The following is a 24855-nucleotide window of genomic DNA, read 5'->3' on the forward strand; positions in this document are numbered from 1 at the left end:
ATGTATTTAGTTATCTATTTTTTTTCACTTCGGATAATCGAATCCTCCGGATAATTGAATCATAAAAAAAACTATTTGCTCTCGGCAAACGTAATATAATTATGATTTGCACTTATTTATTAAACGGTTTTATCTAACTTGACCTGTTTGTATGTTTTTGACTTTGTGACTTTGAACCTTTGAATTGTCTGTAGCGCTATACCACATTAATAGAAATTTAACCCACTTCCTGTTGACCGATTGATCTGAAATTTGAAATACATCTTTATTTCTGGTGTCATTCTAAAACTGCGTATTCTATGATCTTGAAAATCCAAGATGACGGCCGCTACAAAATGGTGGATTATGTACATATTTTCTCAAAATCCCATCAATATGAGTATCGGATGAAAGGGCTTAACCAGTAGAACACAGTTATTTATGGAAAATTTAAAGTAAAATGGCGGCCGCTACAAAATGAGGGATTACACATTTTCTCAGAACCGCTTCGATGTGGGTATCAAATAAAATGATTTGACTAATAGAATAGAGTACATCATGAAACATATTCCATATTCCGGAGAAAATTAGATAAGTAATTACGTTTCATCATATACCCCACGATTTTATTTTAGTCTCATCATTGCCCTAGATTAATAAAGAATTGGATGTGATAACTACTAACTGCAACTTGCCCAATTATTTTCTAGATGTACTAAAATTAAAGTTAAAAGTTAAAAGGTTTTGCAAACCGTTTAACTTGAAAAGTTTTTTACTTATTTTATTTCCTAGTTTTTAGTAAATTATCTGTATCATTAGTATATTTCTCTACAATAAAACCATTCATCTTTTTTTTCTATTTTTTTTTCCTACATATCTTTTTTGGGAATGTTTTGAGTACGTACTGTATTCTATTAGTCAGATCATATCATTTGATACCGATATTGAGAGGATTTCAAAAACTACATAGTCGAACATTTAGTGATGGTGACCTTTTCGAGTTTATGTTGTTCATAATGTAGTGCCATTTTTAGCGGCGGCCAAATTTAATTTTTCAAGATCATGGAATACGCAGTTTTATAATGACAATAGAATTAAAAGTATGTTCCAAATTTCAGATCAAACAGTGATCAGGAACGGGGTCAAATTTCAATTAATTACAAACACTCAAACATACATACAAACAGGGCAAGATGAATGAAACCATTAAAAAGTAATTGTTTATTTGGGGACTGCGGTCATTTTGGATTTGGATTTTTCATGATCTACTGTGTTCTTCCAGTCGAGCACTTACATTTGATACCCATATTGAAGGGGCTCTGAGAAAATATGTCATCCGCCATTTTGTAACAGCCGCCATCTTGTATTTGCATTTTTTTTCTAAATAACTGTGTTCTACTAGTCAAGCCCTTTCGTTTGATATTCATATTTATGGGGAGAAAAAATATGTAATATGTAATCCGCCATTTTGTAGTGGCCGCCATCTTGGATTCACATTTTCCATAAAAAAAACTGTGTTCTACTAGTCAAACCCTTTCATTTGATACCCATATTGATGGGATTGTGAAAAAATATATATGGTGCCATCTTGTGGCGGCGGCCATTTTGGATTTGCATTTTTTATAAATATGTGTTCCTTCTAGTCAAGCCCTTTCATTTGATACCCATATTGATGAGGTTCTGAGAAAATATATAATCCGCCATTTTGTAGTGGGCGCCATCTTGGATTTACATTTTTCATAAAAAAACTGTGTTCTACTAGTCAAGCCATTTCATTTGATACACATTTTTATTATTCGAACTTTCCGATCTAAAAATAAGAAAAATCAAAAATAAAATACTACGAATAATCGAGTCTAAAATTCCAGATAATAGAATCCCGGATAATCGAGTCTCCGGATAATCGAGTCCGACCTGTACCTGAATTTAAATCTACAAATCGAATATGAATTTCTCTTCTTTATACTAGAATCTGTATTGCGGATGTTTTCAACTTTTCTAAGATTACTAGATTCCTTGATTTTAGTTCTTAAATCTCAATCATTGTCTGTATATCTTAATTATAATCTGTATATCTGAATCGCGATTTCCAAATGTTAGTCACTGGTTCCAATCTCTATATCTAAATCCTCAAACTCAATTTCTAAATCTGAAGCTATTAACTAAAATCTCTGAACCCGAATTAGCATATCTGATCCTCCAAATCACTTATCAATCAAATTCTCCAAATCTGCGACTGAATCTTTGAATCTTTGAATCTTCGAATGTGAATCTAAAAATCTGAATCTTCAAATGTGATTCTCTATATCTGAATCTCTGAATATGAATGCCTGAAGCAGAGTTATTGAATCTCAGTATCTGAAGATGAAAATCAGAACCTTGATCTGTGAATTTGAATCGCTGAATCCAAAATCCCTGAATTGAAACTTTGTTTGGTCTTGAACATAAACTTGAACTTGTTGCAACTTTCAGAGATCTCGGAACTCTCAGAGAGCTCCTTGATAGAATAAAAGTAAAACGCACTAAAACAATGTGATCCAGGAGGTGCTTCTGCTATAGATTCATGGAATATTCCTGTATTATTAAAATATGTGTCAGCACACTTGAACCTGAGTTCCAAGATTTGGTCGACAAGTACTTCATAGAATTGACCTGAAATCGATATTATGTTGTAATCTAATAAATCGAGGTGAACTGAATGGCAGTCGGAAGTATTTTCAGTAGTGAAATTCTGACGATTTATTGATCTTCCAATTGGCTTTTTTCAAGGCAAGAAGCGAATAAACTTATAGTCCCTATAAACGAAAAAAAACAATCCTGCACAACGTTTATCGCCAACACATACACACACAATAGAAACTCAAAAAAACACCCACAATGCACTGTAATTTATTTATCGAAACACCAGAATTGTGTATGTGAACAAACTGATTAATACAGGGTATCTACGACTGTGAGGCTCAGCTTCCCATCAGCTGTTCAACTTTTCTTCAAAACCCAGAAGAAGCTAATTTGTAGCGATTTCGGCGCCACAGCACAACACACCCAAAAAACCAGCTGAATTTGAATAAATTGCACCCCGGTCCCGAAGGTTGCACCGCGGCAGCGAAGGCAGCTGTAGAGAAAGGAGGAATGAATCCAGAATTAAGATTGCCCCCGTGTACGCGTTGCCATGGCTCCCACCCGTATGTGTGCTGACCGTCGGGTATCGCACACCATCGGCCCGATTGTGTCCATTTCATCGTCAGCATCTCCTTGACCAATCTGCAAAATCCGGCTCCAGAAGCCGCCCGCACACGGTAAGAACGAAACCTGTCCCGAGCCGCCGAAGAGCCGCCTCTCTCCCCTATATGTACAAATCTCGGAAGAATGTTTCGTAATTCTGAAAGGGTAAATAAGTCCAGGAAATTCTGGCCAAGAAGTGGGACGGTAGCGTCCGGAACGAACGGAGTGAATGTGGATCACACAACAAGCAGCCACCGGGGCTACCTACACACAATATTTAAAATGAATTTTCTGACCCTTCTCATGCCCGAGCCGGAGCCGATAATCCTTCTGGAGAACGTTCTTCTTGGTCCGCACCTGCAGAGCACAGTTTCTGTATCAATCCTCCCATCCCATTTCTCCGGTAGATCTCCCAAAGCTTTGTCCACTGCTGACCACAGCGCGTTTTCCGAACTTCTAACGTACGTGTAGATTTCGTCAAGCGCCCACCGCCCACTATCTAAAAAAGCAACTCTAAACCATCCAACTGCGACACCAGCAATAACAGCAGCAGCAGCAGCAACAGAACACACTACAATCATCCTCCTCCCAAACCTCCCCCATCCCACCGGTAGCTAAGCGCGCGAACGATGAAGAAACGAGAGAAATTTTCATTTTCTAAAGTCCCCTCAGCATCAATATCATCATCGCTGTCGACGTCCACGACGACGACGACGACCAAGACCAAGACCGAAAAAGGGGATGATTACATATACAAGCAAATAAATTTTCTTAACTTTACTCACCGGTCAGTTTGTCCACCGGTCCTCTCCATCCACCTTCATCAACGGCAGCAATCTACTATGGAACAGCATCGTTCAAATATATAACAACGACGACGACGACGATGACGACGCTGGTCCAGAGAAAGGAAATCTCTCGGACTCTCGGACCCCCCGCACCAGAGTGCTGGCTGTGTACACATGAGCACAACTACAGCCAACACACGTACCAAGCCATGGAAACCCGCACCACCCCGAAGGATTCTTCATTCTCGGCGCGGACAAAACGATTTTCTTTCACGACGACGTCCACCTTTCACATACATGCTTGTGCTTCCGCTGTTTAGCTACCCTTCCCCCCGCAACCTCTCGAATCCTCTGTCCATATCAAAGCCACCGCTATACACCCCCACCCCACCGCTCCTTAACCAACCCTCGCGAGAAGCAATCATACACACGGTCCGAATAGCGCGCGCCCCCTCACTGCTTGGAGCGGGGTTTCTCCTTTTTTCTCCCCCCCGGGGAAATTGCGACCAAACAAAAACCTATTCCAAAGACTGTGCTGCCGCGAGAAGCAAATCGTACGACGCGAAAAGCCGCCGCCGCCGTCGTCCTCACCGAAGCGCGCTGTGTCCCTTCTTACCCGTCGTGCACACACACACACACCCGGTACACCCCTCCCCTGACCCGCACCGTCAGCAGCAGCCTTTATTCCTGTCACAGGCAAGATCGCTCTCGCCCACCTTCAATATCGTCGGCTTCTTCATCGCACGACACACAACTGGCCGTGTGGGATCTCCCAGGAGCAAAAGAAGAATGACAACACACGAGAAATAAGCATCAGCAGCAGCATCACAGGATATACACCACATGCAGGATAGACACTCGCGCGGTATCGCTTGGAACAGTGGTCCAGTGTGTTGATTCAGTGGCGGGGAAAACATGAGTGGTTTTGCGATGAACTTACAGCAATAAGCATTTTCTTTCTACTGGTGGAAGGACTTATTTTATCCAAGAATATTTTGTAGAAAGGGCTGCTTTTTGGACGAACTTCGTTTAAACAATGACGCTGAACTCAACAAACGGAACTTGTCAAAAACAAAAAAAAAATGGAAAAAAATGTTGTTTTGAAAAATGTTGGATGGAGGTGTCCAAGACACGAACCTGAGCGAACCTGCAACACTGCACCTATTGAATACAGTTCGGACTCGATTTTTTTTTCCAAAATATATATTTTATTAAGGCACATGTGGCGTTAGCCTGACGGGGCCGGGAGTACAATATTTTGACAATTTTTGTCTTACAACTATGTTAGTAATATGTAACCGATTACTCGCGGTTGGCTCGAGGTTAGTATTACAAGTGTTCTCATAATTGGTATGTTGCAGTCTTCGATGCTCTGTACGTGTGCACGACACGGGATACTTCCTATTGGGATGCAGCTGACCCTTAATCAGCAACGCCCCCCTAGTCTGTACCCCATATCTAGCGTGGTGCGTCTTTCTCGCCTCGAGGAATCCAGGATAGAATGGTCACTAGCCGGCGCAATCATCAGCTCGTGTAGAGTTGTCATGAGCGGTACAACCTTTGGCTCTTGTTGAATGATCAGTGGACTGCACAACCTTCGGCCCGTTCATCTGTAAAGAGTGTGTGTATGTATTGCCGCGACTAAGTAAAAGTTTATCGATCGGATAGGAGGGATATGAAACGGGGGCACAACGAAGGAAACATCATTAAACGTTGACATCGGCGTTTCTGAGGAACAGGTATAGATGAAGCAGAAGATCAGGATCCCGGCTACCTAAGATATCCCGGACGGGGATATCCGATTGTCTGCCTTGTGCTCTCAGTGCTCTAAAGAGCTGAGAGCGAGCAGCATGGAACCGGATACACGACCAGACAACATGCTCGATGTCGTGGTAGCCATCGCCACAATCACAAAGATTAGTTTGGTCGGACTCGATTATATGTGATTCGATAAAAATTTTTTTTTTACATTCAAATATGACTTGTTTTAAGAAAAAATGTAACCTTTGAACGCTAAGATGGAATATAGGTGGCTATTATATTAGGTTGGGAAAAAAAATATCCATTATTTTCTCGGTAGCTGGCTTTAGTGATCAATATTTCGCGTAATATCAATCATACAATTTCAAGTTTAGGCTCGTTGTAAAGGTGACATTTAACACTAAAAAAAATTCTCGATTCCGGGAGTTTGATTGAGATGTTTTAATGCATCCACCATATACACTCTGTCCAACTTCTATAAGACCACCCAGATTATGTTTCGTTGCAACACAAACAGTTAGAATTTTAACAAGATACATTCATACATTGTAGAATGCTTAGAATAAAGTAAATTTAAAATCAATTCCGTTCAAAAGAGTTGTTCGTTTATTTATTGTGCTAAAAATATGATAATTTCAGCTGTACAGTTTCTATAACACCAATTCAGAATTCATAAACATTATCAATGAAAAATTCAAAACTATTGCCTGATTTTCATGTCAATAATTGACAGTCTTGCCATTTCGGTTAATAACCTGGAAAATTCGAGTTGGAATATTATTTACCAAATTCTGCTGGACGGATTTCTCGATATTTTCATATGTTTCCGAAATTGCGACCTTGAGCTCTTCAATCGTGGTGTACAGTTTTCCCTCAGCGTAGATTCAACGTACAAGGATCCCCCTAAGATGTTCAACAGGATTCAAGTCTGGAGAACGAGCCAGTCAGTCCAAATAATTAAGTTCTTGGTCGCTAATCCATTGCTTAGTTTTCTTGCTGGTATGAATAGTAGCTTTTTATTGCTGGAATGTGAATTTTTTGTGACGATATCCTCGCAAAAACGGTAGAAGAGAGGATTTCAGAACATGTATGTAATCCTTGAATTATGTGAAAGTTATCTTGAGCTTTCCAGTTGCACAGAATCCCACCCAAACCATGCACGAGCCTCCACTAAAATTCCCGGTTGAAAAATACTGTTCCGCCAGTACCCGTTGAATCCACCAGGACCATCCAAATTGAATTTTTTTTTTCGTCACTGGAGATAAACTAGCAAAGTTAAAAGTAAAAAAAATAATTGATGAACTTTAATATGAAATGAAGAATAGCAAAATGTATTATTTTGAAAACGTTCTTTGTCTAACAAAACATATCCCTCTGTTGATTCATGTGAGCTTTGGCAAAACTGTAAGGACTTTTTACCAAAATTTGACGAATTGTCTCCCGTAAAACATTAATATTCAAAGATTGCTTTATTTGCATAAGCGATTTTGAAGTATTCGAAGCTGTTATAATTATTTCCCGCTTATCCCGGTCAGAGAGCTTAGATTTACGTGGAGCTCTCTTCATTTTACCTTATCCTTGAGGATTCTACTAATTGAGAACTACTTGATGGGATCATCCAATCCGACGAGCAATTTCTCTAATTCCAACATTTTCTTGGTGAAATGCATCGATTTGTCCTTTTTTTCTATCCGTGAGCACTTTTCCTTTCGGCATTTTCTAGGTTTATTAATCAAACTAACTAAAAACAACGGAAAACGTAACTCTTATAGAAACTTGACACTTAAAAAATACAAAAAAAATTGTTTACGCTCAACGCTTGCACACACACATATGAGAATCATGCAGTGTATGATAATTACCAGTACAAATACACTAGAATATAAATTGCAGCGTTGTTTGTTTACAATGACACAAAGCAACAAGATCATCACCTGGTCTTATAGATATTGGTCAGAGTGTAGTCCGGACCTGGCATCAAGCGATTACCACCTTTTTCTCGCATTGCAAAATTTCCAGAGTGTTAAGATATTGGGATCAAGAGAGGAATGACGAATTTCATGTCAACTCGACTGGCCGTTGGCAGCACCATCTCAGATAACAGTGAGACGTTGTGGGTGTAAAGACATGGGTCATTTAGACAACTTTGAATACTTGAAATATTCGAAAAAGAATTAGACTACTTTTTGGAAAAAGCCAATGTTTTTTTCTTAATTTTTTACAAAAATGTATGACTTAAAAACTATGATACCTACAAAGTTCGTGTGAACAGAAGAAATGTAGGAAATTATTTAAATTCTAACAAAAAAAATACCAAAAAAATTTTGGAAAAAAAATTGTGTTTCATTTGTGTGGCAGCCCCTCCCCCTCCCTTCTCCTTAATGAGGATAGAGTCTAATCCCCATAGAAACAATTAATGTATCCTAAAACCTCAATATGTCGAATTTGGTTTCATTTGCTTGATTAATTCTCGAGTGATGCAGAAATTTGTGTTTCATTTGTATGGCAGCTCCCCCTTCAAGAGGGGGATGGAGAGACTAACCATTACAGAAACATTTATTGCACCCTAAAACCTCCATATGCCAACTTTCGTTTCATTTGCTTGATTAATTCCCGAGTAATGTAGAAATCTGTGTTTAATTTGTATGGCAGCCCCCCCCCTTTGAGAGGGGGAAGGGGCTCAAACTATCCCGAAAACCTTCCCCGGCACCAAAAACCCCTACATACCAATTGTCATGTTGATCGGTTCAGTAGTTTCCGAGTCCATAAGACAGACAGACAGAAATCCATTTATAAATATATATATATATATATATATATATATATATATAGATTATCGCATTTTAAATAACTCTATTTAACTAACTTTTCTCTATTAAGAAACATGTCAAGAACACGTCAAACGTGAGAATTTACACACAAAAATGTTACGAGCAAAATATATTTTTTTCCGGGAGTCTTCGTATAAAATTTATTTATATTCCAAAACCTATAAAAGATAGAAAGTTAATGTCTTCTACAAAAGTTTATATTTTAATAAGATCTAAAACTTTGTCGAATACACTATAACGCTATCATGACTTGAACAAAATTAGGTTTAGTTGTATTTTTTTAAAAGAAAATATAAAAAAGTTGTTGTTAGAAATACTTTTTCCCTGTAAAAGTGCCCATCTTCTGATGTATGGCCGAGTTGTTGGAAATCTTAAGGGCTCTTCATATATATATTTTTGGGAATTTAAAAAAAAAATTTTTGAGAAAAATGAATTTCAATTTTTAAAATAACTTTTTTTTCAGCGAAACTTTTTTCCAAAAAATTGTTGGTATTTTTTGTAAAAATTTAAACAAGTTCCTACATTTCATCCTTTGACAAGAATTTTGTAGGTATCATAGTTTTTAAGTTATGAATTTTCGTAAAAAATTAAGAAAAAAAATGGCTTTTTTTCAAAAAGAAGTCTAATTCTTTTTCGAATATTTCAAGTATGCAAAGTTGCTTAAATGACCCATGTCTTTACACCCACAACGTTTCACTGCTATCTGAGATGGTGCTGCCAACGGCCAGTCGAGTTCGCATGAAAATCGTCAATCATCAATTGAAAATGATAAATGATGTTCATAAAGAATGAAGTACTAATGGCGGGGTCTCCTTGTGCAATGTTTCTGCAATATCCATTGTGGTTTTTTAGAATGGCTGGGAGATTTTTCGTCCAAGTAACCATTCTGATTTGCACTATAGTCACACATATTCTAGAGCTTGTCGCTCAGAATATATTCAAGGCATATTTCTTGGCATAAAAATCACAACTAAGTACTAATACAAATGACTCATGTAATACTATGTTGAGAAGGGTGTTGGGAGCATTGGTGGCATTGGTTGTTTACTCCGGCCTGGAAGGTTGAAAAAATCGATTATTTTACATTTTTGCAACGCTTATCCCCTCAGAAATGTTGTCCTGAAAGGATTTTCCGATATTTGATTTCATTGGAAACTTACAGCCAAAAGTATGAGGTCTCCTCAAGGGTTATGGCATTGTTGAACGAATTTTTAAACGCGTTTTTCCGTAAATCCATGTTTTTCAGTTGGTGGAATCGATATTTCAGGATCTACTCGACCGATTCGACTCAAAAATTTTATTAGCATGTAAAAATGAATTATCTAAAGCATTACATAGCCGTTATATGAGCTTCTAAACAATGATTTTCCATGAAAAATAACTCATTTTTATCAAAAATAGTCGCCCTTTTGACAATTATTCGTATTTTCAAAAACTCCTATGTTACTTTAGGCTTTAGGTATTTTGCTTAACTGCCGTGATCTCGCAAAGTGACGCAAGCGCCAAAATTGACATTTTACTTTTTATGTTATAGATCGATGAAGAATACCAAATCCTTTCAAATGACTGCGAAGTTTTGCAGAAATGTGAAAAAATGACCCCGTAAAAGGTTCAAAACGGAGTGGCGTAAGCGCCATTTCCATTGTGATGTGGCGCAAGCGCAATTTCCATTATAATGTGCCGTAATTTGAATGTGATGCGATGTGATTTTTGATCTGTTCTGATGGCAATAGAATGAACGAACAGGGACAGCAAATTTCACATAACAACATCTTCCGTACTGGATGTTTAGCACAATGAGAGTCACATACCATCTGTCTTGTAGAAAAACACTTTTCCTAAAAACTCGTCATGACAAATTTTTTAATCAAAAACAGTCGATCATCACATCATGCAGTGCTACATTTATAACAGCAATTTTGTTTTAGAACTACAAATCATGTACTTAGAAGCTCTGTTTAAAAGTATCGCCAAATATTGAAATTCATAAAATCAAACTCATTTAAAAACAATATATATCCTAGATTGAAGTGTATTGCTGTTCTCACATATTGCACATAACGATTATGACTAAATAGTTCAAACTAATCAATTTAATTGTTGACTAAAAGGATTTCCCAATAGTGTCTTTTATCTTCAGGTATCAAGGGACAAAGTATATTGACGATGTCGATAAATAAATGTCGATTTGGTGAACAGCTGCACTCTTCTGAATTCTCCATCGAGACGCATCTTATAATAAAACTCAAAACATCCTCGCGAAAACCGTATTTGCTTTACATCGGATAATTTCGGACGGCATTATCATATTCAACACGGATGTTTTCAATTGTATTTTGGATTGGAAAAATCGGTGCTGTCCATAGTTGTTAAAATCGGGTTCTCAACTACGTTAGCCTGCTCGACGCTTGCTACAAAGTTGGAAAATGTGTAGAACTTTTCTCCATGATGCTACCTCATGCTCCGCTCAACGGCGGCATTTTGTAGAAAATAATTGAAAACAGATTCTCGCATATATTGATGGATGAACGCCAATCGGTTGTGGAAATAGCGATTAAAATTTGCTGTTTCCACAACAAACTGGCGTTGGTAACATAGCTTAAATAAGACTGCATTTTTTTTCAAAAATCAAGCCGATGGCAATGTTTTTCCATCAATCGTACACAATTTGTACAGATCAGATTTTCCTAATGTACGCGTATGCTGATTATACATGCAATTTTACGAAAAGTCTCGTACTGAAAATTCTTCCCTCTGGCGCTTGCGTCACTTCGCGAAATTACGGCAGTTAAGGTTCAAAATATTCATTGGAATTCGTTCTGCGACACCCGTTGCTTCAGAACCAATACTACCAACAAGGTACAGATTTTAAGACAGCATCTACGCATCCAGCTGTCAATAGCGTAAGGGAAACTTCGATATAACGTACCCTCGTTATAACGTACACTCGATATAACGTACATTTTACCTTGATATAACGTACACTTTTCCAAAGTGTGAAGGAAAATTTTTTTCAATGCTTTTTTTCTGATAGAACAATGAATTATCCGTATTGTGATGCTAAAACAAGTTTTGTGCCTTCAATCAATTCCGAAATACAGCTGGTTTTGTGATTCCGGATTCTAAATGAATCAAGCTTTAATCAACAATACGAAGGGAAACATCATGAGAAAGGCTGGCTTCGTCTTCTGATTGAAGTTATTCATTAACTTCACTAAAACAGCAACACAATAATGTATTATAGACTACGTTTGTGAGTACTTTATTATGCTTCGATATAACGTACAATTCGATACAACGCACAATTTTGAAAGTGAAATGTACGTTATATCGAAGTTTACCTGTAATCATTATTCTTGCACTCAAAAAATGGAAAATACATCTTCAAATATACTTTAAAACAATAATCAAAATACCCGAACACTTCACTTTATTCCTAACATCAGAAATAAAATCACGAAAATTAATTATTTTTTGGCTTTCCAAACAGGCCCCCCCCCCCTTAAATTATTTGAATATAGTTTATACCAACATACTAAAATCGCGATTAATAATAGGGGATGGGGGTTAAAATTTAGGGTTGAATGCATGGTTTGAAACCAAATTTGAGAAAAATAAAATTATTTAGAATTTCATTTTCTTTGCATAGGGCCATCCTAATCCTTATGAAATATATGGTAATCGGTATCCTAGCGGTATACAACCTACTCTCATGCCTACCAAGTATTTTGTGCATAATTTCTTCAAAATAGGCCGAGCCGTTTCGGAGAAGTTCGGTAACGAACACCGTGACACGAGATTTTTATGCATATAGATTTTGCTTCATTGTCGATGTTTGTTAATTTTTATCACAAAACAAAAAAAAACAAATACTCGCTCGATTAATCGCACACTGAAAAAAATATACATACCTACACAACGCAAACATTACACGTAGAGGTACTATGCGAAGTTTGGGTGATTTCGATTAAATGAGAGTACCATTAATGCTTTCCTATTACAGCAGATTGACTATCAATTCGTACATCAACCAATGCAATAGAAACTCGCCCACTGTGCAGGCGCGATATCGTCATAGATAATCTAATGCAAACACACAGGCAGCAGGAGAGATGCTGAGGTGAACGATATTTTATATTTTGAACAATCTCCGCTGACTCTTAGGGCTTCGACTCAAGTCCTCTGGATCCCCTGTAAACCAACCCCCGTAGTCAGTCTCCGCTTCCCAACAGCAACTGATATCCAGCACTGCATCCATCGTGTATCTCGTCCGTCATCAGAGGCGATTTTAGCATACACACACACGAGCTCGAAAGGAAGCGGGAAATAAGGGGGCAGGACACGGGGTGGCCATCCCCTCGGTTGCAAAGAGTCCTGTGAGTCGCGCGAGTGCCGTCCGTAACGGTCCATCTCATCAGATTGGCGGCATTAGATATTTCAGTGTGCCGTCTTTTAATCTTACCCTGCGTCCGTTTCGTTTACCACATGCGAGATATCGTTATGGTTTTTCCCCTCGGCACTTTACCACTTTCACCATACCGATCGGTGCAAAAATGTCCTCCACCTGCACGGCTCGGACCAGCGTCGCTCTCTCGCTACTCTTGGATTTGCAATTATCGCTAACATCGCATCTTTGCACCGAGCAGGAGATTTCTGCATGGCGCGTATCTCGGAACGGGTGAACGGATGCGATGCAGCTTGATAAGCGGGGAAATTGGAAAAACACGCGGAACCTGACACATACCGGAGTTAGGGCTGCCAACTTCCTCGAGGAAGTGGAAGTAAACTTTTCTGCACGAGCACAAGTTGCTGAAAGTATTTCAAGGTCTTCAATCCGCTCACACGTGCGGCAAACACGTGGAAGCGAAGGCGAAGTTGGCAACCCGTGATACGCGTGTAGGAAACAATCCGAAGAAGCCTCAACCGAACGGTCGAGGGAAAGTCTGCAGAAAAATAAAGCGAAGTATTCTTCAATTTTTTCCTTCACCCCAACATAACGGTCCTGCAAGCGTCCCGTTTGTCTCTTATCGTGAATTTACCCAGAACTGGACTCCTTTCCACACATCTAAGTTATTTAGCGAAGGAAGGATACTTTATTCTCCAATGCTCTGAGATCATCCATGCTCTCCCTCTCTTTTTCTCTCCTGTTCACATTGCACATCGAGCGTTTGGTAATCTCGCTCTCGCTTTTACTAAGGCATCCTTTCCGATTCGGAAGCCGTGCGGGTAGAGCTGCCGAAGACTTGGCGCGGTTCGACTCTCGTTTGCGCGTCCATCCATCCTATCGGCAGCATATACACACGGCCTCCTTATACGCCAACACGTGCACAGCGCGGACACAAGCCATGTTTCGCTGACCCTCGAACCTCCCGCGACAGAAGGGTAAAATCAAAAGGATATCTCGCGTCCGGCCGTGGCGCGGAGGAAACACCGGATGGGGGTGTAGACCAGTGGCAGCGTTGGAAACGTACGGGATGAAAATACATCTTTGCTTCCAAGTGGGTTTTTGCGATTTTACTTCTCCGCATAAGAGCGATCTGCGTGACCAACCTCGTCCAGCACTGTTGGGGTTCTCCACAATCGTCTCGCTGGCCCCCGTATCCCCGTCACCAGCAGCCCAAGCAAGCATCCTCATTGTACGGTTCGCGCTAAGAGCAGCGAGATTGAAATATAAGAAGAGGGTGATATCATTCCCCATCCCACACAACGTTTCGCGCACCTCGCCCGCTGCGAGAGTCGTATGCATGGACGGAGCACAATTTCACGAAATCCTTTCCACCCGCATCGCCACAAACCCTCCTCGTCCTCTTCCCTCTGCGCACAGAGCCACGGTAAGAAAAGAACCGTACAGCGAACGGTCAGTTTCGCAGCGGCAGCAGCAGGGTACATATATGTTTTCGCCAACACAAACCGACCCCCCCCCCCCCCACTAAGTCACCCTCCCCTTTCTTTTTCACCACCCGCATCCACGATCGCATCTTGTATTTTCATCCTCAGGACACAGAACGCGGCAAAACGCGCGACCGTCGTGTGTCCTTCCTCAGATGGTGTGTCTTGGCACACGATAAGGGATGTTGCCGTCGCCGTGGTCGCTAGGGTTGCTCAGGTGGGTTCAGAAGTTTGTGTGTTTCGGGCCCGATCGTGTAGTACGGACGAATTAGGACCTCAGCTTAGATTCCCTCTTCCACGACCACCGAGGGGTCGTGGGGGGTGGTAAGGCCCACCCGAAAAAAATTGAGAAAAAAATTTGTTTGAAAATAAATACAAATAATTTTATGATGGAAAAAGTGAATCCATCTCGTTGGAACATGAATGTTTCGGTCAGTGTCACCGGTACTCCAATCAGTGTTGCCACACGATTTATCTGGAATGGTACAGATTTTTTCGTTATTTTTGGTACAGTTTCTGCACGGTACAGAGTACAGATTTTCGTCAAAAAGTACAGATTGGTACAGATTGAAATTTCTTACATTTGAACAAAGCTACATTAAGGTACATGACGACTTTCATGCCACAGTACCGCTTAGTTTCAGAGAAACTATGTCTAAGTATCATCAAACATACGAGTGAGATGGAAATGTAAATGTTGTATTTGAAGTAAATAAATCAGTACTTTTTTCATGCTAATAAATATTTTTTTTCTCTACAATGAATACTTTCGCTGGTACCGATTTTTGATACAGATTTTTGGACAGAAAAGTACAGATGAGAAAGACTTTAACCCCTCTAGTAGAGATTCAAATGTGGCAAAACTGGGTGTCCCATAACAACAGATTGAATCGTTTGTTCCAGGCTGAAAAGCCTGAATTCACGATGCTACATGAAGAGCTGAAAGATTTTTATTTGATCATTCTCACTAATATCTGTGAGTAATCTTACGTTGTTTCAATGTCCAATGCTATGAAATATTAAGATCATTTGAAATGTGACAAGAATTCAAGGTTGGAATAACAACAGAAGGAATCATCAGAACAATGAACAGCGAAAGGCAGATCATTTCAAAGGATATTCGTCGCAGTTTTTTCGAGGAGCTGATCAAACAAATGAGAAAAATATTCGATTTTGATGATTCGACGCTCAAATCCCAGAAACTTCAGTCAAACATCGTGGCGGCAGCTCGAAAGTTTTAATAAATGATAGTGTGCAATCTAAATTCAGAAAAATTATGTATAAGCATTATCAAACACACGAATGGCTTGCAAATGTAAATGTAGTATTTGTAGTAAATAAATGAATTTTTTTTTCATGTTAATAAATATTTTTTTGACGTGGGACTACGTCTAACCGGAGTATATGGGGAGTAAATTGAAAACCTAAACACAGAACATGCAGGAAAAAATGAAAGATTCGAACATTTCGAACATTCGAACATTTTCAATTAATAGGGAATATTTCTACACTTCTATTGCAATTAATAAAATGTTGTTTTTCATTAGATAAACAATTGAATAACTGTAAAATGTTAAGCATTATCTAAACGCCCTAACTGCCTCGTTTTGATTGACCCGATTTACGGATTCCCCAACACAGCCATCGAAACCAAGCAGCCTTGGGAAAATCTGCATTCCAAATACATGAAAGTATGGGGACTTTTGTTCTCATCGATATGTGTTCCCTAACACAGACTTCAAAACCAAGCAGGATCGGCAAAGCGAATGATTTATATTCAACTAATGTAGCAGATTCTGATTCTTAAGTCTCAGAGAGTGCAAACTATATGATTATTTAGCTCGATAGAGGCTAAGGGAAGGGTATATATATATTGTTCCTTCGTATATATTTCAATACCCGAGAAGAAAAAATATTCAAATTATTACTCCAACCTTCAAGGTGCACACACCGTATCAGAATTGCTCTTTGGAAGTTTCTCTCATTCTTAACAAATTCGCCTGATTATCCTCATCCCTCCGGGTTTCTCGAATCCACTGGTGGAACTGACCAACAGTATTCCCAGTATTGGACACCGATCAGATCTAAGCCAGATCGGCTCCAAGGAAAGCCCACATATAGTCCACTTAATACCAGCTGCAGCAACCACTCGAGAAAGGGAGGCAAGCCGTTGACCTTCGGTGGTGACTCTGATCCTTCGAGCCGGATTGTCCGGAGACACTCCAGGAGAAATTGTGTAATTGATTCTACACCTTTGTGGTTTCCATCTACGAACTGGATAGCAACAATATGCCCATGAAGCCCATGGTTAGCGACAATATGCCCCCAGCAGTCCACACCAGAAACTTTCGATCAACCTCGTCAACCAACGGAAATGCAGGTTCCAATTCCACGGCATTCTGTTCTACCGGTCGAAGAATCTATTAATGCTTCGTGCTCCAGCGCCGTGAAACCAACGAAGCACATCCTGTTATTGACGGCCGTCAACGATGGGAACTCTCGCCGTTACGAAACTTCTGCCAACATTCCAGTAATTGGAATCGGTGGCGTTAAATCCCACATTCGACAGAAGGTCATCGTGAAAGATACTTCTACGAGAAGATGGAATTCTTGGTTACCCCCAGAATAACTGGGGGCCATCTACAAATATTGCCACCTCCAACTGGCGTATTCCGGCTGGAATGCAGTTAGCGGATTCATTCTGCCACACCCCGGGCAAGGTGGATATGCTCATTGGAGCGGAGTTCTTCTTCGAAATTATGATGCAAGGGCAACTGCAACTCAGCCACAGCCTGCCATTGCTACAAGAGACCAAATTCGGGTGGACTCTTATCGGAGTCTACGAAGAACAACCAACAGAAGTCTATTCAAATGTGGTTTCTATGGACGATCTCCATCATACCATCCAGCGGTGCTGGGAAATTGTAGATCTGGTCAGTACCCCGCTGCAATCAAACGCTGCAAACAAGAAGTTGAAGACCACTTCCATGATACGTACCGCCGTGACGAGAACGGCAGATTCATCGTACAGCTTCAATTCCGTGATTTGGTTGTCGACCTACCTAGCAATCGATCACTCGCCTTGAAACGTTTCTACTTGCACGACGCCTGGCACGCCAGCCAGAACTTAAACATCAATATATAACCTTCATCAAAGAGTACCAGGATCTCGGACATTGCAAGGAAATCAGAGAATCAGATGATCCACCGGCCAAACAAGTTTACTGTCTTTCTCATCATGCAGTACTGGAGCCTTTGAGCAAATCATCGACCAATTCACTCAACGACGTGTTGAAAGTAGGTCCAACGGTACAAAGTGACCTGTTGCGCTATGGCCGCATGTTAACCGATTTTTTTTTACGGTTTTGGCTCAAACTTTGAGGGCTTTGCGTCACTAGTAAATGAAGTCCGATTGAGTTGAAGTTTTGCATAGAGTATTTTTTCGCGAGGATCAGTAAGGATTTTGCAGTAAGTCCCGTTTTTCGGAAATTCGAAGGCCACATTTTCCCCATACATTCATTGGCACCCCGAAAGTACATTTATGTTCATGCTTTTTTGGTGTTATCGAACATATATTTCGAAAGTAAAGTAAGGATTGAATCCAAGATTCCGATTTCTGGACATCCCTCGACCAGCCGTACACACATGCCAATGACGCCCGCGGATCCGTGGCGAGACAGAGCGGGGTGAGACTCTCACATATCGCTGCAAACAACGGCAGGTCCTTCGCGACAGCGACGCCGACTACGACGATGAACGGACGACACATTTTGTTATAGCGAAGAAGCGCGACTTGCTTCACTAAAACTATATCGGCCTTGGAGACACAGCTGCCTCGGCCACACACGCCGGAAGAGGCCGATGGGAAGAAAACGGAACCGAGCCAGCCGATATGCCGATGTGGTGCTGCTGCCACTGCATCGGTCCGAATCCTTGTGCACGGTGGACATTCCCTGCCTGTCCCACCACAGAGCGACACTGGGAGCCATAGTTTTGGTTGCTATCCCACCCCACCCATGCGATACTCTGCTGCATGTATCAGCTAGCACGGGATATAGCCCCAGCGCCCACCAATCCAAGTCAGAAACAGGCCTGACTCGGAAGCGTAAGGACATGAGCGCTGTTACGTGAGTGTGAGTACGCGCGTTTAATTTATCTCCCCCCAAAAACCGTACTACACGGTTTTAGTGGATCGTGGGTCGCGTTTCGCCACCAAATCGCTCGCTGCTAATTCCGAAGCGACGCCGCTAGAGTCGTGGGTGCTGTAAAGTGTGTGTGCGCGCACAGGTATTGGCCGGAAATTCGAAATCTTCCCGCTACGGAATGAAGTGGCTCCGAAACTCGCGCGCAAGTGACAGTTGATCGGTGTGACATTCTATCAATCATCGTGTTTACTCGCAGCCTCACGTTTCAAGTCGAAACTTGTTTATCTGTGCGAAGGCGAAATGTAGAAAGTGGGAAAATAAGATGCCCGACCCAAGCGGCAGTGGTAAATAACATCGCTGTAGGTAAATAGTTTAGTAATTTTGCGGCCCAGGATGTGTTACGAGTGAGTCATTTGGTTTTTCTTTTGTTCTCGCGCTTCTCGGGAAGATTTGGCACTGCGTGGAGGGGTGTGAGTGGTTTGTTTGCGGGCGAGAGTATGTGTGTGTGTGTGCGTACGGACCCGTGGTGTACAGTTTCGCTGCGAAGATAAGAGTAAGCGGTGAAAGCACTTTGGCGCGCGATTATTTCCTTTGTAAGCTACCTGCCCAGGAGAGGTAGCAAATGTAGCAGCAAAACAACATCCAGTTTGATTTGGGTCGGGACGGGATGGGAGAAGTCAAGGCTGCTTACCAAAATCCGAAAATTTGGTTCCGTGAATCATTCACTTATTAGAAATGACAAACATTGGTACTTGAATAATTATGTACCTGTTGTTGTAGAAATCGAACTGGGATACAAATGGTCTGCCGAAGTGAGATTATCAAAATTTACACACCAATTCGTGATCGTTCAGTTTTTAACACGACACCTGCACCCAATGCACTTGAATTAGACTGACCAAACGTACCGTATTTTTCATTGTCCCATATTTTTATCAATTCGTACAGTATTTTGATTATGAAAAGAATAATTTGACGTAGATTTTGATTTCTATGTAAGAGAAAAACGAAATAGAAAATGAGGCATATATCAAATTATTAAGAGATTTCAAACGCATATTACGCGAAATAGATATTGCGATATACAGGGGTTTTCAGATTGAAGGCTCACGTAACAAATTTAAATAACTTCTACAGAAGTGAGCCGATTTTTATTTAAAAAAACGAAAATAAAGCTTATTTTAGTACATTTTTGATGTGACCACCCCTTTTTTTCGATAACGCGTTTTAAACGGTGAACAAAATTCTTCATTCACAACTCTAACATTACGACTTCGATGCTGTTGAAAATCTGAGTTATTTTGTCTTTAAGTTTCTTCGAATTTTGTGGCCTATTGACATAGCAACGGTCCTTCAAGAACCCCCACAAACCAAACCAAAACAAACCAGAAGACTTAAAGACACTGTATTCGTTTTGTTTTGTTTTGTTTTTTTTTTTGCTCAGAAACAAGTTCAGTTCAGCTCTGTATGACGAACTATGTTCAGGTCGGACCCGATTATATAAAATTTTAGAATCGATTATATACGGTTTGATTTTTCTTTATTTCAAATATGATTCTTTTCAAGCGAAAATGAAATATTCCAATGTTCAAGTGAGATTTAATTAGGGTAAATAATCTTGGTTTGTCCGATTTGGGGTGTTTTTACGCAACTAGTAAATGCAAATCGATTTTTCTTCATGAAAATCACACATAATCGATACGAGTTTGGGTTTGTTGAAAAGCCCCAAGTCTCTAGTTGCTAATACTACCATAAGGTGTTGAAATTATTCATTCAATTATTTTTATGTTTTTTAACGATTTCCTCAAAAAGGAATCATGATTATGGTTTGCCCAAAAAATGATCATGGTTGTCCGGTTTTAGAAATCACCATTTTTGAATGAAAACATTCGAATTCTCAAGTAGATGCTGCATTTATCATTGCTCGAGTTTACTGTCATCATATTGATCCATTCATAATTTAGGCTTTCTTCAAAATATTGCCTTTCTTGGGCGTTTTAAAAGTATTACCCTCAACATACTCAACACAGAGAAACTTTATTTCTGCTATGCGCAAAGGACGCCATAAACAAACTGCAGCGTGCCAAGCGGTTGCCATAGAAATCATGTGGACAAAACAACATTATTGAAAACAACAACTCATGATCAGAATTGAGTTCATCAAAATGCGTTAATTTAATGGTTTAGCTATGTAAATCTGATACAAATGGTTTGCAAGCATGATGTTTACAATATTTATAAGTGTTATAAACCAGAAAAGGGCAGAATACGTGCCAAATAATCATCTGGTGATCGATGAAAAGTTAGCTCGAATGAGGGACGCATTGACACAAACAGAAGGTGTATTTTATAATCCTTTAAAACATGTGATTCCGACATAATATACTATAAAACTACTGTAAATCATGAAAAATACAATTTTATTTATATGTTTTGAAACATTCGAATACCTGATTTGACGAAGGTGTGCTATATTAGAGCATTCAGAAAAGTGGACAAGCCATGATCATATTTTCGACTGGACAAACCAAAATCATTTACCTTACCCTTTATGAGTACAGCGAAATAAAAATCGTGATTTTGACAGATTCTAGTTGAAGATTCACCAGGAATGGTTAAAAATGGTTTTGCAGCGAAATTAAAAAAGATAGGAGTTCGGTGTCAAAGAACGAATTGTAACGAATTGTGTCAGTACGGTATATCGTATCCTGGGTCCCCTGAACGTAGAGCGGAAGGTCGGAAGTGGTCGTCCGGTGACGATAATGACGAAGCAGAGGAAGACATCGTTAAAGAAGCTGTTTGACAATAAGGACGCAACCAGCCTGCGTGACGCCGGTCGAAAATATGACTGTTCCCACGTATTGATCCATCGGACCCTCAAGATGGAAGCAATCGTCTGCAGGAAGAAGACGAGGTCGCCGGAGTACACGGAGGAGCAGATTGAGACGGCTAAATCACAGTGTCGGTGGATGACCAAAAAATACCGCGGGACGTCTTTCGTTCTGGACGACGAAAGCTATTTTCCGCTGTCCAAAACGCATATTCCAGGAAATGATAATTACTACTCCAGCGACAAGTCATCCACACCGCCTGAAGTGAAATACAAGTTCAGGCACAAGTTTGAAAAAAAGGTTATGTTGTACATCGCCACTTCCGACCGGGGCATTTCAAAGCCTTGGTTTATGCCGAGCGGTCTGGCAATCAACCAACAAATCTATCGAGAAGAGTGCCTCGATAAAATCCTGCTGCCGTTCCTGAACGAGCATCACGCGGATGGGAAGTACGTCTTCTGGCCGGACAAGGCGTCTTCCCATTACACCAAGAAGATGCTGGCGTATCTTGAGGAGAAAAAGATGCCGTTCGTGCAGAAAGATCGTAACTCAACAAACTTGCCCCAGTGCCGCCCAATAGAGGATTTCTTTGGCTCACTCAGTGCCCTAGTGTATAAAAACAATTGGAGGGCCAAGGACACGAAGCAACTGACTACAAGAATCCGGAATTGTATCCGGAAAATGGACGTAAGTGCCGTACAACGTTCTTGTGAGAGCATCGCGACAAAGTTGCGTCGAACAGCAGACCACGGCCCTTACTCAAACATTCACTGACATTTTTTTGAAGAAAATACATTATGTTATTAATAAAAAATACTGAAATCGATGATAAAAAAATATTTTTTTTATGTTATTGAAAAAATTCTCATTTTTTATTTAACACCCGTTAGATCGGTGGAAGTTGGTTGATAGAAGCGTTCAAATCTATTATGTATTTTTGGATAACCTTAAAAACCACTAAATTTTAAGTTTTTCATGCCTAAAATGTTAGTCTAATCCACTAATTTGGAAGTTTCATAACTGTTTTGATTTTTCTCATCTTTCAAATGGAGGCAACCGGATTGCCCTGCGTAGCGTAATTTTTGACTTAGAGCCAGTTTGAGATAAACAGTACGAAACAGAAAAAAGGTTCAATAACACTGTCATTGCTGAAATTCGAACATATGCGTAGAAGGATTTTTGACGCAGGACAACGTCTTTCATTTCTATACTGGGGTGTAAGTTCGAAGGTTCGAAAACGAATGCGTTACGCCGGAGAAGGAGATTTTGGGCGTTAGTAGCTCCTAAATAACTGAACGAAATGGTATGATAAACACTTCATTCGAAAGATAAAATGTCTAAGCGTTATATGCTTGTTACTCTTTGACCCAAAAACTTGTTTCAATAACCCTAGAATTGCTTTAAAACAGGCTATTGAAATCACACCAATCGGTATATAAGCGAGTGGCGCTCGGAAATCCACTCAGTTATGATTGCGCAACGATTGAGGTACGATCGTTGGAATGGATGGATATTTCCCTAACACAGACTTCAAAACCATGGAGCCAGCGGAAATCGGCATTGCAAAATAGATGTAAGTAGCGGGTACTTTTGTACTCGCTTGCGTTTCTGGAAATCGAAATGTTTCCCTAACACAGACTTCCAACCATGGAGCCTGAGGAAATCGGCATTGCAGTATAGATGGTTTGATTTGGTTTTTGATTATAGAGACTTTAAACTTTTTCAGTTCATTCGTCTCTGGTCTTGGAAAAACTTTACTCTACTCCAGCACTACATCTCCACCATCATTGCCTTGAGAAAAGCACTCGATCTCTCGTCGTCCAGCTCGTCCAGCAACGATGTTGTCCAGTCGGTGTCCACACAAAGAATGATGATGAGCAAAATAGATGCAAGCTGCGGGCATTCGCTGAGGAATTGGAATGTTTCCCTAACACAGACTACAAAGCCATGAAGCCTGTGGAAATCGGCATAGCAAATTAGAAGCAAGCAGCGGGTCCTTTTGTACTCGTTTGCGTTTTTGCAAATTGGAATGTTTCCCTAACACAGATTTCAAAAACATGGAGCCTGGGGAAATTGGCATTGCAAAATAGATGCAAACTACGGGTACTTTTGTACTCGCTTGCATTTTTGCAAACCGGAATTTGTTTTCCCAATACACTTACTGAATTTCTACGCATACCGTTTGATGATTAGGCAAAATGTTGATAACTATTTGCAGCGATAACTACTATCATAATGCATGAATTGACTTAAATTGGGATTTGTTTGCAATTGAATTCGTGAATAGTTTCATTCATTCACTAGATTAATCAATAATTTAATCAATACACGCAAAAGATAGCTCTGCGCAGCGGCGATATCGTACAAAAAAAGAAAGTGATAAAACTTTGAGAAAAAATAATCCAATCCAGTGCTTCAATCCATTTATAATATTTTATTTACATTATTCGAAGAAATTTATAACATCAGTAGTTAAAACAATAGTCATTCATTAAAAATATGCGATTTAAGCATACTCAACAACTAAAATGACGGGGCAAAAATTAAGAACGGCTTTTTCGCGAACTTTAGCCGCGCCTTCAGATGGTCCGGCGTCTGTATCGGGCCTTTCGGGGGCTTTTACCGCCAAGCCCCTGCCGCCGCTGAACTGTCCGGGAACTCACGGACCTGTTCAGTTTGTTCCGGATCCTTTTTTCGAGGTCTTGTAGGGATATTTCTTAGAGGCTCGCTTCATGACACAGTCATCCTTCTCGGTCCTTTTCCTTAGGCGTCCAGTCGTTTCGGGTTTTTTTTGCGATCGATGGTTTTGGATCGTCCCAAGTAGTCTGCGATTTCGCGTCGGCTGCCTGCCTTGGACATTTTGTGGATGACCATCCGCTGTGTTCCCGTGCATTCATGCGCGCGACCCATTTTCCGTTCACTGCAACTATAATACAAGAATTAAAACCTTACATACTTCTTGTTTACATGATAAATACTTACCAGGTGCAGAGACGAACCAGCCTATGGCTGAAAGTCTCTTAAATAAAGACAAAAAAAAACAGGATCCGAAAAACACAAAATACCTCCAGAATGTTCGAATGAAAAAAAGTGTAGAAGAAAATATTTTGATGGCTTTCTCCTACTTATCCTAAATTTTTATTTAGGTGTCAATTCGATTAAATTCGGTTTCAAAATCCTATTCTATTTGAACGAGCAAAGTGTCTCCCATATCTGGGTGACGGGGCGACGAACGTGTTAACCCTCTTGTACTCGCGTGCAAAATCATAACTCGTATACTCGCGTTAGGGATTGTTAACCGGTTTTACCGGTAATATAGGGTCATTTTCCATTACCGAATTACCGGTAATTTTACAATCGATAACCGGTAATTTCGGTAATTTTAATTTTTGCACCATAAAGAATA

General features: G+C 40.1%; 1 protein-coding gene across 1 annotated transcript in view; it reads right to left on the minus strand.

Moving 5' to 3' along the window:
• Positions 1-24855, minus strand: part of LOC129761816 (coiled-coil domain-containing protein lobo) — a 523331-nt gene that overhangs the window by 436713 nt on the left and 61763 nt on the right. The gene's annotated exons all lie outside the window — the stretch shown is intronic.

Source organism: Toxorhynchites rutilus, chromosome 1 (genome assembly GCF_029784135.1).
Source record: "Toxorhynchites rutilus septentrionalis strain SRP chromosome 1, ASM2978413v1, whole genome shotgun sequence".
Classification (NCBI taxonomy): domain Eukaryota; kingdom Metazoa; phylum Arthropoda; class Insecta; order Diptera; family Culicidae; genus Toxorhynchites; species Toxorhynchites rutilus.